Here is an 18740-nt window from a genome sequence, read left to right as displayed (position 1 = left end):
GGAGGCTGAGGCAGGAGAATGGCGTGAACCTCGGAGGTGGAGCTTGCGGTGAGCTGAGATCCGGCCACTGCACTCCAGCTTGGGTGATAGCGAGACTCCGTCTCAAAAAAAAAAAAAAAATTAAAAGAAGAAGGAAGAGGGAGGGAAGGAGAACCAGTTTTCCCAGTCTCTATAATTAAACTAGGCAGTTAGAGTCAGTTGGGAATTCTTACAAATTTACATAGAAAGCACAACTATATTAATTAAAGAAACTCAAGAAATATGCACTTAAATGAAGAATAGAAATGAACAGAAAATACAATACATATCTAGAATTTTACTGAACCTAAAGTATTTAAAATGAGAAATTCAAGTGTCAGGAAATTTATGATTTCCCAGGTCTACTAAACTTCTGGAACGATTGTCGGTGTTTAATTGCTATTCATGTCTCACGTACTCTGTACTTTCACTGAGTGCACTTGGAGTTAATATTTCAATTAAAAAACTAATACATCAGTAAAAACACCCTGATTTGACCTAATCATTTATTCCCAGGCTCACAGGGAAATACTGGATATTCTTCGAGTTAATAAAGTGTGAAATGACTTTAATGCTTCAAGGGAAATATAGTATACCAGTCTTGCAAATTGTTTTTTTTCGAAAGCATGGCCTATCTTATCTCATCCTGCATCGGAAAATTTAATTGGCTTAGTTATTTCCTCTTTCCCAAATCCCTTTTTATGGCAAAGAGAAAATGAGGACCTACAGCAGCCCACGCTGCTGAGGACCTAAACCAGTCCCTGTGAAAACCAAAACAGGGATGGGCTGGATTCCAGTTTGTTTCTCATAGGTTTTGAAGTCAGAGTTTTAAAAGATTTAACAGGCTGGGCGCAGCAGCTCATGCCTATAATCCCAGCACTTTGGGAGGCCGAGATGGGTGGATCACCTGAGGTCAGGAGTTCGAGACCAGCATGGCCAACATGGAGAAACCCCATGTCTACTAAAAAAAAATACAAAAGTTAGTCAGGCATGGTGGCAGGCACCTGTTATCCCAACTATTCGGGAGGCTCAGGCAGGAGAATCGCTTGAACCCGGGAGGTGGGGGTTGTAGTGAGCCGAGATCATGCCATTGCACTCCAGCCTGGGCGACAGAGCGAGACTCCATTTCAAAAAAAAAAAAAAAAGATTTAACATTACTTTATTGGGAATTTGGACAGCCAACTGCCAATGTCAAGCATGCCAATGATGAGAGCCTAATAGAGAATCTTGTTCATGTGGGGAGACCCCGGAGACCCTGAGTTGCATTAGCATGGCACTACTGTCATATCCAAGCCCGTCAGAGAGCAGCCAGGCCAGTGCAGACATTTGAAGCTAGGCAAGGCAGCTTACACAGCCTGGGGATTCTTCGTACTTTTCAGTATTCTCCAAGGGAAGTCTAGACAGACTTCACACTTTGTTAAGTGCAGTTAGCTTCTGTCCACAATAAAACAGAGCTAGGACAACTGTTTTGGAAACATAGTTAGCACATAATTGTAGCTAATTTAGTTTTTTTCTCTGAAGCAGCATGAAAAGAAATTTGTTTTTGTATAAAAGATGTTTTTATCTTCTATAGCCCACAGTTCCCAACAACAGAGTGTCCTCTCTCCTTCCCTCTGCTGCAAATATATGTACCTACATAACACCCACATGCACGTTTTTTCTAGCCTAAGCCACTATCTACCCCTGCTGTTCTCTTTTTGGGGATTTCTTCAAGCATATTTACAACAAAACACTTGCTGAGCCCAACTGCCACCTCACTGCTGTATCCTAGTTACATGAGCCATCAGTTCCCCAAACACTTTCTTTCACCTGTCTGTTGGGAAACCACCTAAGCCTATACGAGGAAGAAAAATCATTCAGAACAAATGTTGGCTTGAAATGTTGTCGTGTCATTTTCTTAACTGCCTGACACAGGCTTTCACCGAGATTTGGTGGGAATCAAAAGTACATCTTTAAAAAAATCCTGGCCCTTACCTTACATTATATACAAAAATAAACTCAAATAGATCAAAGACCTAAATATAAGAGCTAAAACTATAAAACTTAGAAGAAAATACAGGGGCAAAGTTTCAGGATATTGGATTTGGCAATGATTTTTTGGACAACCCCAAAAGCACAGCAACAAAAGAAAAAAATAAATGAAGTAAACTTCATCAAAATTAATAACTTTTGTGCACCAAAGGACAGTCAAGAGAGTGAAAAGGCAACCCACGGTGTAGGAGGAAATGTGTGCAAACCACGTCTGATGAGGAACTGATATTCAGAACATACAAAGAACTACAGGTTAATAACAAAAAGCAAACAAGCTAATTTAAAAATGGTCCAAAAAGTTGAATAGGTATTTTTCCAAAGAAGATATACATTATATATCTGCAAAGATCTACATTATACATCTGCATTATACATCTGCAAAGACCCTTGAAAAAATAAAGAAAGAAGACACACAGATGCCTCATAAGGACATGAGAAGATGCTCAACATCATTTATCATTAGGGAAATGCAAATCAAAGCCACCATGCTATACCGCTTCACACTCACTGTGATGGCAATTATTAAAAAAACAAAACCACAAGTGTTGGTGAGAATGTGGAGAAACTGGAACCCTTGTGTGATGCTGGTGGGAATGTACAATGGTGCAGCTCCTGTGAGGAAAAGTATGGTGGTGTTTCAAAAATATAATCATAATAAACAGAAGTACCACATGAACCAGTAGCTTCTCCTGATGCACAGAGCAAGGAATGAACGTAAGTGGTAATAATAAATACTCATTGAATAAATGTACGCCTCACATATCTTTTTCCCACAGAGAGATGTGAGAGATTGAGGCTGATAAGTAATAACAGATCTGGGACCCTGTCTTCTACTTTAGAGACCTGATATTGGCTAGAGGTGGGGTAGGTAAAGGGGAGGGAATAGGCTTTTATTAGGTTGGTGCAAAAGTGATTGCAGTTTTTGTAGTTACATTTAATGGCAAAAACTGCAATTACTTTTGCACCAACCTAAGTATTTTTTGAGTCTCTATAAAAGTATTTCTGGTTTTAAATCTTCTTAAATTGGTAATACACAGTTTTTACATGTGCCCTGTGAAATGCACATTGTCATATATGATGCGTGGAGATAGGTGGGAAGGTGAGTAAAATGTTTCTGAAACAGACAATATCAAGAGCTTTACAGTGTTCATTAAGTAGTCAATTCTCATTAGCCCAGTGATTCCATTTATAGACATGTATAATCAAATACCCAAGAAAAGATTTATGTTCAAATATATTTACTGCAGTGCTATTTATAACACAATGCAATGAACACAATAGTTTATATTTACATGTAATAAACACAAATATTCAGTGGTATAAAAATGGTCAATAAATTGTGGCATAGCCACAGCTTAGAGTACCTGTTTAATATTCTCAGCTATTTTAACTTTGCTAAATAATATTTAAAGATATGTGGTAGTCCCCCCTCATCTGAGGGGGACCTGTTCCAAGACTCCCAGTGGATCCCTGAAACCTCTGATAGTACTGAACCCTATATAAACTGTTTTTTCCTATACATATTTACATATATAACACACATCTATGATTAAGTTTAATTTATAAATTAGGCACAGTAAGAGATTAACAACAATAATAAAATATAACAATTATAGCAATACTCTAATAAGTACTCGAATTATAGCAATACTCTAATAATAAAGTTATGTGAGTGTGGTCTCTCTCTCTCTTTCTCAAAATATCATACTGTATGCCTCTATTTTTGGAAAACAGTTGACCACAGGTAACTGAAACCAAGGAAAGTGAAACTGCAGATGGGGGCTGACTACTGTATATGAAAATTAAACAACCAAACAAAATCAGAGTAAATATACCATGTTAATTCTGGTTATATTTGGATTGTGGGATTATAGGTAGATTTTGTTACATTTTTCTATAATTTCCAGATTGCCTTCCATTAGTATACTTTTATAAGAAGAAAAAAATTACAATTAAAAATATTTAGCTCTCTGAGTCCCTGAATTCAATGGACTAAATCCAAAACCCAGCCTAGGGGACATGAAGACAAGGTACCTATTTTCTCTCACAGAGATTGCTGGGCACATCAGTGTAGCCAGGAGCCCCTGCCTGACATACCGTATCTACTGCCTCCACCTTCTGGAGCTGTGTGAGGGCTGGGATCCAAGGTCAGGGTGAGGCTAGTCTTTCTCTTACCTTCCCTTCCTAGCACACAGGGAATTATCGCCCATAGAATAATCTCACTCACTAGATCCACAGAAAGATCTCAGCTCAGCAGGGCATGATGGCTCATGCCTGTAATTCTAGCACATGGAAGGCTGAGGTGGGCGGATTGCCTGAGCTCAGGAGTTCAAGACCATCCTAGGCAACACAGTGAAACCCCGTCTGTACTAAAAATACACAAAAAATTACCTGGGCATGAAAATTAGCCGGGTGTGGTAGCGCGCACCTATAATCCCAGCTACTCAGGAGGCTGAGGCAGGAGAATTGCTTGAACCCGGGAGGCGAATGTTGCAGTGAGCCGAGATCGTGACACTGCACTCTAGCCTGGGCGACAGAGCGAGACTCCGTCTCTTTAAAAAAAAAAAAAGAAAAAAAAAGATCTTGGCTAACAGCAACCTCTGCCTACTGGGCTCAGTCTTACTTGGAGAAGATTAAATGGTTGTCAAAGTGCTTTTACATATGTTGTCTTTCTTTGGACTGTCATGAATTGGGATGACGGTTATTTTTACCTTATATGACAGGTGAGGAAACTGAAACTTAGAGAAAGTATGAGGATTGATCAAAAAAACACAAGATATTATCACACGAATCCTAGTCTAGTTTGTACCAAAGAACCCTTCCTCATGTCACACAATCAAAATACAGTCTGACTGAAACATTGTTGACTGCTGGGTGCTGTGGCTCATGTCTGTAATCCCAGCACTTTGGGAGGCTGAGGCGGGTGAATCTCTTGAGGCCAGCAGTTTTAGAACCAGCCTGGCCAACATGGTAAAACTCTGCCTCTAATAAAAATATAAAAATTAGCCAGGTGTGGTGGTACGCGCCTGTAATCCCAGCTACTCAGGAGGCTAAGTCACGAGAATTGATTGAACCTAGGAGGTGGAGGCTGCAGTGAGCTGAGATCACACCAATGCACTCCAGCCTGGGTAACAGAGTGAGACTGTCTCAAAAAAAAAAAAATAGAAAGAAAGAAATAAATACAGTTGACCTCTTTTTTGGGAGGTTAAGAGGCAGATTTATAAGCAACACATAGTGATATCTTGTCTCTTAAGTCACAAAGATGTAAAGTGCACAAAGACATAAAGGTTTATATTGTGGGTTGCAGATGACTTATCATGTTCTATATTCCACTAACGTTGCCACATGAACACAAACAGTTACACATTGTCCAAGCAGCAGGTATCTTGGTTGATAGGAATGAAAACTTACATTCTTGCTGAAGTGGAAAGGAAAAGGACCAGAGGAAGTACACTCACCAAAACCACTAATGTGATTTGTCTGGTCCTTTATAAGATGCAGAACGAGAGTATACAGGCAAATTCAGGCAGCTTCCTTGGAATTTCTCTGTTCAATTTTTGGCGTGCCCTTTAAGGCAAATCCTAAGGGTTAAAAAAGAAATGGTTAGAAATATTTTCTATTTCAATATAATTTTCATATGTGCATTAGAAATTGGGGGGACAGATCCTCTTGTAGTTCCAAAGCATAATAGTTAGAAATTGTGGGGCTATTTTCTTCAAAAAATGAAATACCATTACTCTAATTATCATGTTCTTTACAAACCAAGAAGGGCAACTGCTTATCTGATTCTTAAAGAAACAAGGAACAGTAATAATAAGAAAATGACCAATTTCCTCCATTTGTGTTTTTCTCTCTGACTTCTTCAGAGTGTGCATGACTTCAAGATGCACATAATGTTTAAGAAGGAATACAGATGTAGCCTATACTTTATGCTTATAGACTCACAAAAATAAGAGGTAGTATCCTTTAGAGAAATGATCATATCTAGCTCATGGACCTCCCAGCCAATTTGGGGGCTTATGCTTCACATCACTAATAGATCTTCAAACTATTCCTGCAGGGTCCAGAGAGGGTTCCCAAAACCAGTGAAGCAAGTACTCCAGTTACCCACTACCAATCAGAGTTGGTATGAAAGAGACTTACTATTCTGCCCTAAAATGTAGACTTCAAGGCCGGGCGCGGTGGCTCAAGCCTGTAATCCCAGCACTTTGGGAGGCCGAGATGGGCGGATCACGAGGTCAGGAGATTGAGACCATCCTGGCTAATACGGTGAAACCCCGTCTCTACTAAAACACACACACACACAAAAAAACTAGCCGGGCGAACCTAGGAGGTGGAGCTTGCAGTGAGCTGAGATCCGGCCACTGCACTCCAGCCTGGGCGGCAGAGCAAGACTCCGTCTCAAAAAAAAAAAAAAAAAAATGTAGACTTCAGACTTTTTTTTTTTTTTTTTTGAGATAGAGTTTTGCTCTGTCGCCCAGGCTGGTGTGCAGTCGCATAGTCTCGGCTCATTGCAAACTCCACCTCCCGGGTTCAAGCGATTCTCCTGCCTCAGCCTCTTGAGTAGCTGAGATTACAGGTGCCCACCACCACGCCTGGCTAATTTTAGTATTTTTTAGTAGAGCTGGGGTTTCATCATGTTGGCCAGGCTGGTCTCAAACTCCTGACCTCAAGTGATCCACCCGCTTCAGTCTCCCAAAGTGCTGGGATTACGGGTGTGAGTCACTGTGCTCAGCAGAGTCAAGATTCTTTTGAGGATGTTCTTTGCATGGAGAGGCCCATGAAAAATATGATTTGGGGTTTTGGGATAATCTTTAGTAAGTAATGATGCAGGAACTATTCAAATGAAAAGAATTTAAAGTTCAAGATAAAGATATTTCAGTTGAGGAATTAAAATATATCTTAAGCATAAAACTTTTATTTTTATTTCAATGTGTGGAAATATAATCTGCCTGATTTTCCAAACTACAGAGAGCTCGCATCAAGCCATTTGAAGCTCCGAATAACTTATACAAGATTCAATATGGCACAGTGGTTTCAACACCAGACTGGGAACCAGAAGGCTAGTTTTAACGCTACCTCTGTCATGCCCGGTTCATGTCACCTGTCTAAGCCAAAGTTTACTCTCGTGGAAAAAAAAATAATAAAGGAGGCCAGGCATGGTGGCTCATGCCTGTAATCCCAGCACTTTGGGATGTCAAGGTGGGTGGATCACTTGAGGTCAAGAGTTCAAGACCAGCCTGGCCAACATGGTGAAACCCTGTCACTACTAAAAATTCAAAAAATTAGCTGGGCACAATGGTGTGTGCCTGTAAACCCAGCTACTCAAGAGGCTGAGACAGGAGAATCACTGGAACCCGGGATGCGGAGGCTGCAGTGAGCTGAGATTGTGCCACTGCACTCCAGCCTGGGCGATAGAACAAAACTCTGTCTCAAAAAGTTAAATAACTAAAAATAAAAATAAAAAAATAATAAAGGAGTTGGATTATCAATAGTTCTCAACATTAAAAAAAACATTGTGTTTGTTTTTTCTTTGTGTTTTAGTTGTAGCACACTTTTTTCCACCAAAAATCTAACTAGATGCAGAAACAACACCAATAAAACAGAAGCTGGTTGAAATATGGGTAGGGGATGTTGTCAGGAGATGCTCCCAGTTCCATCATTCATTGTTTCCCTGTGGAGATACCATAAGACCTTTAGGACTCCATAGAGCACAGTTGGAAACCTTCTGGATTAAATGGCCTTTAATATCACTTACAGCTCAAAATTATTCTGCCATAACTATCTTTATATTGGAATGACTGGGTGCTCAGTGAGATCCATAACCTTATGGGAAAACAGCAATAATACTTCACCATGATCTAGTTTCAATCTTGTTAACAATGACCTCCTGAAAGAAAAAAGCCACACCCTCAAATAAATTATAGAGCAATAGCTGTTAAACGATTTACGTTTCAATACACATAATCTTTACCCAACTGTGTGAAAAGATAATTCCTGAAATGCTGCATCCTGGATAATACCTAGTAATCAAGATCATAGCGGTTGATAAAAACTATGAAAATGAATGTACAAAGTACGAGAAAGTGTGTCTTGAAATTAACTGTACACCGTCTGGACAATAAAATAAAATTTAGACTCCTCCATCTCTCATCTACTAGCTAAGTAAATCCAGATAAGTATATTCAACTTTTCTGAGCCTCAGTTTCCACATCTATAAAGCAGAAATCATTCCTGGCAGGACTATTGTGGAGAACAGAGAAAATATTCATGAAGCACTATTCTTGGCATATATTATTTGTGCAGAATTTTGAGTTTCCACTCTTTCTATAATGGTAAAATGTCTCCTTTAAAATGTAATATCAAGGTAATGAACATGTAAACTCTATGAATTGAAAGCAAATTATTAATGTATAAGTGAAACACAGGATTCACGTAGTCTTGTGCTACATCATAAAAAGGGAAAGAAGGATCACAAATGTGCCTTTCAAGTAACACAGGACATTTCCCCAAAATAAGACACTTAGGGTCAATGTTTGTTTCCAGAAAAATCTGACTTTCCAGAATAACTCCAAACACAATCCATTTCATAATTTTTTTTTTTTTTTTTTTTTTTTTGAGATGGCATCTCACTCCGTCACCCAGGCTGGAGTGCAGTAGTGTGATCTAAGCTCACTGCAACCTCTGCCTCCTGGGTTCAAGCGATTCTCTTGCCTCAGCCTCCTGAGTAGCTGGGACTACAGGTGTGCGTCACCATGCCTGGCTAATTTTGGGAGGCCAAGGCCAGCAGATTGAACGAAATGGATTGTGTTTGGAGTTATTCTGGAAAGTCAGATTCTTCTGGAAACAAACATTGACCCTCAGTGTTTTATTTTGGGGAAATGTCCTGTGTTACTTGAACATCCACAAAAGGCACATCTGTGATCCTTCGTTCCCTTTTTATGATGTAGCACAAAACTACGTGAGACACCCAAATCAAGCCAATAGTAGGCACTTAATTGTTTAATTAGTCTGATATATTGGTACTACCTTTTTAGTGCCAAGCATATAATCTTTATATTGTCATTAGTAGTTAAAAATCATGTTTTTTGCCGGGTGCAGTTGCTCACGCCTGTAATTTCAGCACTTTGGGAGGCGAAGGTGAGTGGATCACCTGAGGTCAGGAGTTTGAGACCAGCCTGACGAACATGGTGAAACCCCGTCTCTACTAAATACAAAAAATTACCCAGGCATGGTGGCACATGCCTGTAATCCCAGCTAAGGCAGGAGAATTGCTTAAACCTGGGAGGCATAGGTTGCAGTAAGATGAGATCATGCCATTGCACTCTAGCCTGGGCAACAAGAGTGATACTCCATCTCAAAAAAAAAAAATCATGTTTTTCTTCAAATGCTATTGATACATTCCATAGGATTAAAATGAAAACAATGGAATGAAAAAAGAATCACTTTAATATTTTCATTTCTGGCATTTCTGGAAAGCATGAATTCTAGTAAGTGTAATATATATATATATATATATATAAACAAGGATAGAATTTAGCCCATTGGTAAGGTATCATTTATAGATTTTTTTTTTAAACTCAAATGTTTTTCACTGCTTGGCAGAATAAAGGAGCTCTCAAAGGAAACCAGATAATTTGGATTTATCTCCTTGTACAGTTTTTGCCATGTGACAGCAAATCAGCTAAAGAAAAAAAGATAACATCTAAAAGAGGGCTAGACTTGAAATGGAGGAATTTTATAAGCTTCCCCATGACATTCAAAAGAAATGCATCCTGAAACATTCCCAAATCACCTTATCCTATGCCACATCCAACTATGTCCCTCATGAAATGAACAGAGCCAAGACCCAGTCTAAACCAAATTGAGATGGTATATGTGGTAGGTTAGGTGAACTCACAACCTAAGTAACATAATAATATTAATGATAGTAATTACCATCAACATTCATTGAATGGTTATCATGCACTAGGTACAGCACTAAGCATTCCACATACATCATCTTATTTAATCATTGCTACAACCTCATGAAGCAAGATCTATGATTCTACTCATTCTGGAGATGCCAGAACTGAGGTACAATGAGGCTGCCCATTTGCTAAGGTCCCTTAGCTGGAAGTGAAGAAGCTGGAGTTCAAACCCCAGGCCTTCTATGGAAGAATCCAATTGCTGCTGCACTCCAATTTGGAAGAGTAGAAAGTTGAAATTTGTGCTATAACAAAAATGACAAATGATTCTATATGCATTCTATTATAGTTTCAGTGTCAACATGAGGAGTTAAAAGTGAATGGCAAATTCATGAATTGTTAAGGCCCACCAGATAGGAATTTTTTCAAGAACCCCAATATTCAGCTTTAAACAGTAAATTACATTCTCAGCCTAGGTTAGAAATATAGATAGGAGTTCAACTTTTTGTGTGACGAAGAGAGAATATCAGATAGGCATAGATATCATGGGCTCAGAAATACCTGCTATTCTGACTTGTTTCCTAGCTTCTTAAAAAACTATCACATTTGAGAAAGTTTTTGAGAACTCAGAAACCCCATGAAATGAGTAAACAAAACTGCAATTTCACTTTTTACTGCTTAGTCAGTAATCTCTAATCAGATAGTTCTTTCTTGCTAACATCTAACAAAATTATCTACCTCTTTCAAATAGCAAAGAAAATGAACATACTACCATTCTTACAGTGGAAATATAATTTTACAAACAAACACAAATTACTGAATCTTTACATATGATTCATAGATGGTGGTGATGAGATTATCACGCCCCTCCCCACTCCGTCTTTGTGCACTGACATTTGACCCTTTTTATAATATGCACCTTGTACCAGTGAAACCTAAGGCACCAGCTAGTTACTCATTAAACTCGGGTGCCGAGGGCTGACTTGTACAAATTAGGCTGTTAACTGCCCAGGCTGGCCTCTGTGCAGAAGTGGAAAAAAGCAATCATCATAGCTGTGAAATTCTGTCATATCGGCAGAATTGAACTACAAATTGCAGCAATTCGTACCTGACCTCTGATCTGTGAAGTTGGTCTAAACCTTTGAACCTTAGCTTGGAATTGAGAAGCAGCATTGACTTATAGAGCGGAAGGTGGCTAGCAAGTGTTCTCCACTGTGAATAGTTAACACTGTGACTGTCGGTCAGCCCCCACACCCACCTCCCCCAGAGAGTCAACCAGAGTAAAAGACATAAATAATGAGGATCTTGAGAGTGGCAGGCGTCTTACAAAAAGGCATTTGGAACAAATCTGATACAAGTATAGAGTTTCAGGATGCAAGTCTTTTTAAATGAGTATGTCAAAATAAGAAAACGGAATCTGCAATAACTGAAATTCTTGGACATTTAATACTTTGTGATATGTACCTTAAAAAATTCTCTTTACAAATTAGATCAAAGTAGAGTTTAAAACGAAACACTTAAATACACTTTTAATCAAATGGTGCCATCTCTCATTTGTCACATTTTAAAATAAACGTATTACCTAATCTCTGTTTAAAATACAGACCCATATTAAGCCATCTTTGGAAAAAAGCAATCAGGAAAAACCAGTTACACTTTTCTTTGAACCCAAACTTATCTTTTGACACTAAATATCAGATGTAGGCTAATAAATAAGTATAAGAATATGCATTTCTCACATATACATTTTGTTGCAACATTGATTCATCATAATGAGGAGGGAGAAGGGTTCATTAAGAGAGAGGAGCATTTTTCTTTAAAAGATTAGCTTCTACTTCAAATGCTATTCAAATTGCTCCATTGACAGAGAGAAGTGATTAAAGATTCTACTTCTCTGGTCATTTGAGATATTAACAAATTTTGAATAGCATATAAAATATAACTAAACTATTACTTATAATGAAAGTGAAACTAATGTTACTGCTTAAAGCATATAACCTACACCTAAATAATTCCATTTCATAAATTTAAGTATTGGTTTGAAAACAATAGTAAGAGTCTTCTTATACAAGAACTTTTCTCTGAGAGGAAATTTCCTCATTGTCAACCTTTATATGCATTATCATAAAGTTAATTCCATTAACTTTTCCTTATTTTAATTTTCACATCTTAAAATTACAGTTTCCTTCTCTAAACACTGACTCTGAAATGACTTTAAAAAACAAATATGGGCGACATTGCTGATAAATTCCTGCTTCTTACCCCATGGTTTAAATAACAGGAAACTATAAAACAACAACAATACTGTGAAGATCTAGATTTTTCAAGCATATAAAGCGAAAAGCTGTTAGATGAACTGATTTTTTAAACAATGTTTTTAACTTAAGAATTTTGGTTTTACTGCCGGTAAGACAGACTGTGCAGCAGTTGAAATTCTAACCAACTTCCAATTTTTTTTTTTTTTTTTTGGTCTTCAATTAAAAAATGAACAATATGGATCATTTGTTTATCTGGCCTGATCTAAATTGCTTTAACCAAACACAATTATTTCTTCTTCTCTTCAATTAAAACAAATAAGGTTTCCCCTACCTTTCCAATCTTGATCTGGCTGCGACAGGCTAACTGTAACGAAAGCTTTGCTCAAGCAACCTTCGCTCCCAATACCAGGAGCTGTGTAACTCTGTTATACATGGCACAGGGCTCCTCACTGGTCAACGAAATGAGCTTTGACCACTTAATGCCTTGGGAGTCACGTGCTAAGGGCACCTGGAATGAGCTTGAGTGGGTGGTACAGAAAGAAGGGAGGTGTTAAAACTGCCACATACAAAATGCTCAACAGCAACCTGAAACGGAATGGAAACCCTACTGTAACTGATGGATTTAGGGAAGGCTCAAGAAGACAAAAACTTTGCCAGTTCATAGAGGAGGGACGTTTAACAGAAATATTTTATTCAAACCCAAATAATGACCATAAGGAAACAAATGATTTTTCAAAACCCACCATCCTAGAACCAGATAGATGCCCATTACGTGTGTACAGCTACATGCAGAGATAAAAAAACAATAATGCCTACCTCATCTAGGCTGTTGGGATTAAATAAATAAATATATGTAAAGTGCTTAGAAAAGCTCCTGGCATATAGAAAATACTCAAAAAGTGTTACTAGGATTTCTTAGAAATGTTATATTTTTAGCAAGTGTTGCTTTTTCCCCTTCTCATTATCTCTAGGGTAGGTAACTTGGGTTAAGCACCTTGTGTCTAAAAGACTATCAACAATCATGTTTATGATGATCAGTCTGGGAGAAAAAAAATAGGAAAAAATTACACACGAACCAAACCCTCACCTTATTTTAGTTTATCAGTCTGGAGCTAGAAATTGATTTACTCATAAGAAGTGGAGACAAGTAGAAGAGGCATAGAATGAAAGAGAAGCAGGCAGGACAGCAGGATTTATGATAATAAAACCATCTGTACATAACAACGGATCAGGAGGACCTGAAGCACTTAAGCGGAGTAAATACACTCCTTTTCAAGCAGTTATGGGGTGGAACCTCATCGAAAGTCTCTCTGGAGGCTGAGTTTGTCGGTACAGGCAATGGGAAGGTTAGAGGAAAAGGGAGCTGAAGCTGCCCTAGAGGAGGTCCTGAAAGCAATGTGACTTCTGTGTCTTCTGCATTGGGATTAAAGTGAGCTCTGTGGCACATTAAGAGAGGAAGGAGAAACTAACTGCTCCTAAAACAAAAATTTCAAAAAAAATATGGTCCCCAGTTTTCCCTGAGTCATCACTGTATCGTTGTTAACCTTATTCAGTTAAACCTTAGTAATTTGAAGGAGCCAGAGTTGGAAGTAAAAAGGCCAGAATGGGCCGGGTGTGGTGGCTCGTGCCTGTCATCCCAGCGCTTTGGGAGGCAGAGGCGGGTGGATCACTTGAGGTTAGGAGTTCGAGACCAGCCTGGCCAACATGGTAAAACCCTCTCTCCACGAAACACACAAAAATTACGCGGGTGTGGTAGCGGGCTCCTGTAATCCCAGCTACTCGGAAGGCTGAGGCACGAGAATGGCTTGAACCCGGGAGGCACAGGTTGCAGTGAGCCAAGCTGGTGCCACTGCACTCCAGCCTGGGCGATACAGTGAGACTCCATCTCCAAAAACAAACAAACAAACAAAAAACGGCCAGAATGACAAGAACATTTTCAATCTATTCATCTACCCATATATATATTTTAAAAGACAGTTTTATTACTCCTATATAAAATAATAGCTATTGATAGTGACTATAAATTACCAACAAGTTAACATAGGGTCAAAATCCAAAACAAGTCTAAGATTATAACTATGTTAAATATTATATAAAACTAGATCGCTATGATCTGGCTGAAGGAACTCCGAAGCAATCCTTAGTTACTAAGGCAGTGTTTTCAAAAACTGATTTTAGACAAATTTAAATTCCTCTTGACTACAAATGGGACACAGAAAATCTGTTTTTCTAGAAGAGTAATTGAGTATATTATGTAAGAAAACGTTCTGGCATGTTTTAAGCATTAGAAAGAGAGTATTTTGAAATTTAGGTTTGGTGTGAGTGTGTGCACGTGTGTTCCTATACTAAATGTTACCAAAAAATAACTTAGGCAAAAACATAGGAAATAAACTATCTCAGGATGATGAATTTTAAGACTAAGGGAGTAAGGAGAAGGCAATTTTTCACTGAATACCTGAAAACAACAATTACAATTATAGGCTGCCCTAAACAAAAAAATGAGCAAATTTTTTCTGCCTCGGCTTTGAACAAAGTTAATTTAAAAAATACGTGCACATATACACACTAGTTTTAACAAGCGCAAAAAATATAGAAAAGTACACAGAAAAAGCAAGTCACCCCTTCTACTGATAGTAAAAGTGGGTCCTAGTACACAGCCCTCTGTACAGGCAAATGTGCATCATAGTAGAAAAGCCATGCTACATGAGCCATGTTAACTTCTTGTTTTTCCTTTTAAGATGGAGTTTTACTCTTATTGCCCAGGTTGGAGGGTGATGGCACTATCTTGGCTCACTGAAACCTCCGCCTCCCGGGTTAAAGTGATTCTCCTGCTTCGGCCTCCTGAGTAGCTGGGATTACAGGCATGCGCCACCATGCCTGGATAATTTTGTATTTTTAGTAGAGACGGGGTTTCACCATGTTGGTCAGGCTGGTCTTGAACTCCCAACCTCAGGTGATCCGTCTGCCTCAGCCTCCCAAAGTGCTGGGATTACAGGCATGAGCAACTGTTCTCGGCCACATTAACTTCTGTATAGTTCTGGCTTGCAACAAGCTTAAATCATCCCTGGAGGAGTGATCCTTTGTCTTTCACAAAGCATCTTTGATTTAGAGTAGAATGAGAGCAGTTCTGAGGTCAGAGGCTGTGGAGAAAAGAAAAAAAAAAAAGTATAGACGCAAAATAGAAGCCTGGGATGAGATAAGCTCTGAGGTAGATTTGGAAAAACGAGTAAGAAACAGGACTCAGGTCCAGGAGAGGAGGAAATGGAGCACAGTAAGACATGATTATGTGGCCTATTTTAGACAGGATCTATTACGGCCATTGTGGCATCCTGGTAAGAGAGTTGTTATTATTTTTTATTACTTTATTATTATGAGAGACAGGTCTTGCTGTATTACCCAGGCTGGTCTCGAACTGCTAGGCTCAAGTTATCTAGCCACCATGCCCAGCCTACTTTTTAGTTTAATTTATCTAAAAGCTAAGATATAGCCAATGCAAAGATTATGTGAGTGTGTATTTGCTTTTGTATATAATAGTAGCATATCATTTTCCACAAGTATATTTGACACTATTTAGAATTTCAAGCCTTTGCTGAAATTGTTTATTGTTTTAACACATGACTAAAGCATAAAAGAAATTGCACATATGTGTGTGCATAGACATTCAGATAGTAGCTTTCACCTGAAAAGGTGTCAAACACTGATAATGAAATCACATAACTGTATTAGTGGTATCAGCAATAATAGTTCACTAAGAAGCTAATTAACTGGTATTGAAAAACAGATGAAGTATAATGCAGTATCCACAAGCCTATATGATTAAAGCACCATAGTATTTTCTTTCTGTTAATTTGTCTATTATCCTATTATAGCATCAACAGTCACAGAGAAGGAAGAATTAAACAATGGACATTGTCATATCTGATATTGTCCTTATCTGGACATTAGGAAGGATCTGTGGGCTGTCCTTTTAAAATTTTAAATGGTAGGCTGGATACAGTGGCTCATGCCTATAATCCTAGCACTTTTGGAGGCCAAGATAGGAGGATTGCTTGAGCCCAGGAGTTTAGGACCAGCCTGGGCAACATAGTGAGACCCCATCTATACAAATAATAAAAAAATTAGCAGGGCATGGTGACATATGCCTGTGGTTCCAGCTACTTGGGAAAATTGTTTGTTTGAGCCTGGGAGGTTGAGGCTGCAGTGAGCCATGACTGCCTCACTGCATTCCAGCCTGGATGACAGAGTGAGATCCCATCTCAAAAATAAATAAATAAATAAATAAAAATAAATAAATAAAATGGTAACTTTTCAATCAGTGTCCTTAGCTTATTTACTTATTTTTGTTTCTAGTTATGAAAATAAGTTTATTTACTTATTTTTGTTTCTAACTATGTTGCTCAGGCTGGTCTAGAACTCCTGGGCTCAAGTGATCCTCCTTCCTCAGCCTCCCAAGTAGCTGGGACTACAGCATGCACCATTGTGCTCAGAGGTACAACTGTTTTAAAGATTAAAATTATAAAGGTAACTAACATTTGTATATTTCATCCATTCAAAGTGCCTGACACGGGTCTAGGTACTGGGGCTCTAGGAGTGAGCAAAACAGACAAAATCTCTGCCCTCATGAACGCCATAGTCTCACAGGGGAGTCAGGCACTAAATGAATGAATCGGTAAAATATATAGTATGCTAGATTGTGAAAGAACTAAGGAGGAAAAAACAGCAGAGTAGGAGAATAGAAATGTGTGTGTTGGGTGGCGGGGGGGGAGGTTATGTCTGCATAATCTCTGAATTATAAGGGAAACTGTATTTACCATTTATTAGCTATAAAAATTAAGCATACTAATCCATTCGATTTTTCACAGGATATGCTATTAATATAAACTCATTTAAATCACATGTCTTAGCCGGGTGTGGTGGTGCACACCTGTGGTCCCAGCTACTCAGGAGGCTGAGGTAGGGGTATCGCTTGAGCTCAGGAGGTCAAGGTTGCAGTAAGCGGTGATTGCACCACTGCACTCCAGCCTGGGCAACAGAGTGAGAACTCCCATCTAAAAAAACAAACAAACAAACAAAAAAATTATATATCAAGTACTTCTTGCTTACATGCTAGTGGCTATTCAATGTGAAAAGAGGCAAGGCAGACCGGGTGCGGTGACTTACGCCAGTAATCCCAGCACTTTGGGAGGCCAAGGCGGGCGGATCACCTGAGGTCATGAGTTCGAGACCAGCCTGGCCAACATGGTGAAACCCTGTCTCCACTAAAAATTAAAAAATGAGCTGGGCATGATGGCAGGCATCTGTAATCCCAGCTACTCAGGAGGCTGAGGCAAGAGAATCACTTGAACCCGGGAGGCAGAGGTTGCAGTAAGCCAAGATCATGCCATTGCACTCCAGCCTGGGCAACAAGAGTGAAACTCCGTCTCAAAAAAAAAAAAAAAGAAAGAAAGAAAGAAAAGAAGAAAGAAAGAAAGAAAATAGGCAAGGCAGCTGCCATCTCAAATAAAGTGGTAGGATCCTGGTACAGGAACTACAGAAAAAAATCCGAGAGAAAACATAATGCTTTTGGATAATGATTTTGAAGCAAACCTGATTACCTATGTCTTTCTCGAGTTTGCAGGAACTTCAGATAGTTTAAAATGGCTAGGCCGTGGGCTGTTCTGGGATCTCCACTCACCCTCACTCCGTCTTATTCCCATTCCCTCTATCCTCTTTAAATCACAGTCTTTGGGCCCACCCTGAGTGCTCACCTACTGGACCAAATCCCTATCCCTTAGAAAGGTTCACTGATAGGGCGAGACTGACTCAAAGAGGAAGAAGGAAGGGATGAGAGTGGGTGGGGATCAACCTTTTTCAGGATAATATAAATTTAAATTTATCACCAAAGCACAATCAGTCTGTGTTCCCTACTTTCTTGTGTAATGGACAGTCATGAAGCCCACAGACTTCAAGCACCCATGTGTGCTACATCCAACACTGACAAGAGTACATGTGGGAGGCAGCCACTTCAATTCATCACCTCCATCTGTAATAAAATAACTGTAGCTAACTCGTATATACAGCCCTTTTCCTTCACCAGGCACTCTTTTAAGCATTTCACATATATTAACACATGCAATCCCCATACATGGTTGAGGCAAGTACTAGTATCATCTCCTTTTTTTTTTGAGACGGAGTCTCACTCTTACTGCCCAGGCTGGAGTGCAGTTCCATGATCTCGGCTCACTGCTACCTCCACCTCCCGGGTTCAAGTGATTCTCCTGCCTCAGCCTCCTGAGTAGCTGGGATTACAGGTGTCTGCCACCATGCCTGGCTAATTTTTGTATTTTCAGTAGAAACAGGGTTTCATCACGTTGGTCAGGCTGGTGTCGAACTCCCGACCTCAGGTGATCCACCCGCCTCGGCCTCCCAAAGTGTTAGGATTACAGCTGTGAGCCACGGCACCCAGTCTCATTCTGGGATTTTACTTCTTCAGTCTTTTAAAAATTGTCCCTCTCGCACAGCTGGGTTTATACTTTCTCAAATAATT

The 18740-nt window shown here is 39.2% G+C and overlaps 1 protein-coding gene across 4 annotated transcripts in view; it reads right to left on the bottom strand.

Moving 5' to 3' along the window:
* RBM47 (RNA binding motif protein 47) overlaps window positions 1–18740 on the bottom strand; it is a 237915-nt gene that overhangs the window by 36687 nt on the left and 182488 nt on the right. For 3 of the 4 annotated variants that reach the window (XM_011949067.1, XM_011949068.1, XM_011949070.1), the window contains one exon: window positions 5508–5630. The exons of the other annotated variant lie outside the window; for it this stretch is intronic. The gene's annotated coding sequence lies outside the window, so the exon portion shown is untranslated. The remainder of the gene's footprint in view (window positions 1–5507; window positions 5631–18740) is intronic. 4 annotated transcript variants of the gene reach the window in all.

Source organism: Colobus angolensis, unplaced genomic scaffold (genome assembly GCF_000951035.1).
Source record: "Colobus angolensis palliatus isolate OR3802 unplaced genomic scaffold, Cang.pa_1.0 Scaffold29, whole genome shotgun sequence".
NCBI classification, from domain to species: Eukaryota; Metazoa; Chordata; class Mammalia; order Primates; family Cercopithecidae; genus Colobus; species Colobus angolensis.
The sequence above is the reverse complement of the archived record's forward strand: the minus strand, read 5'-3'. Positions and strand labels throughout refer to the sequence as shown.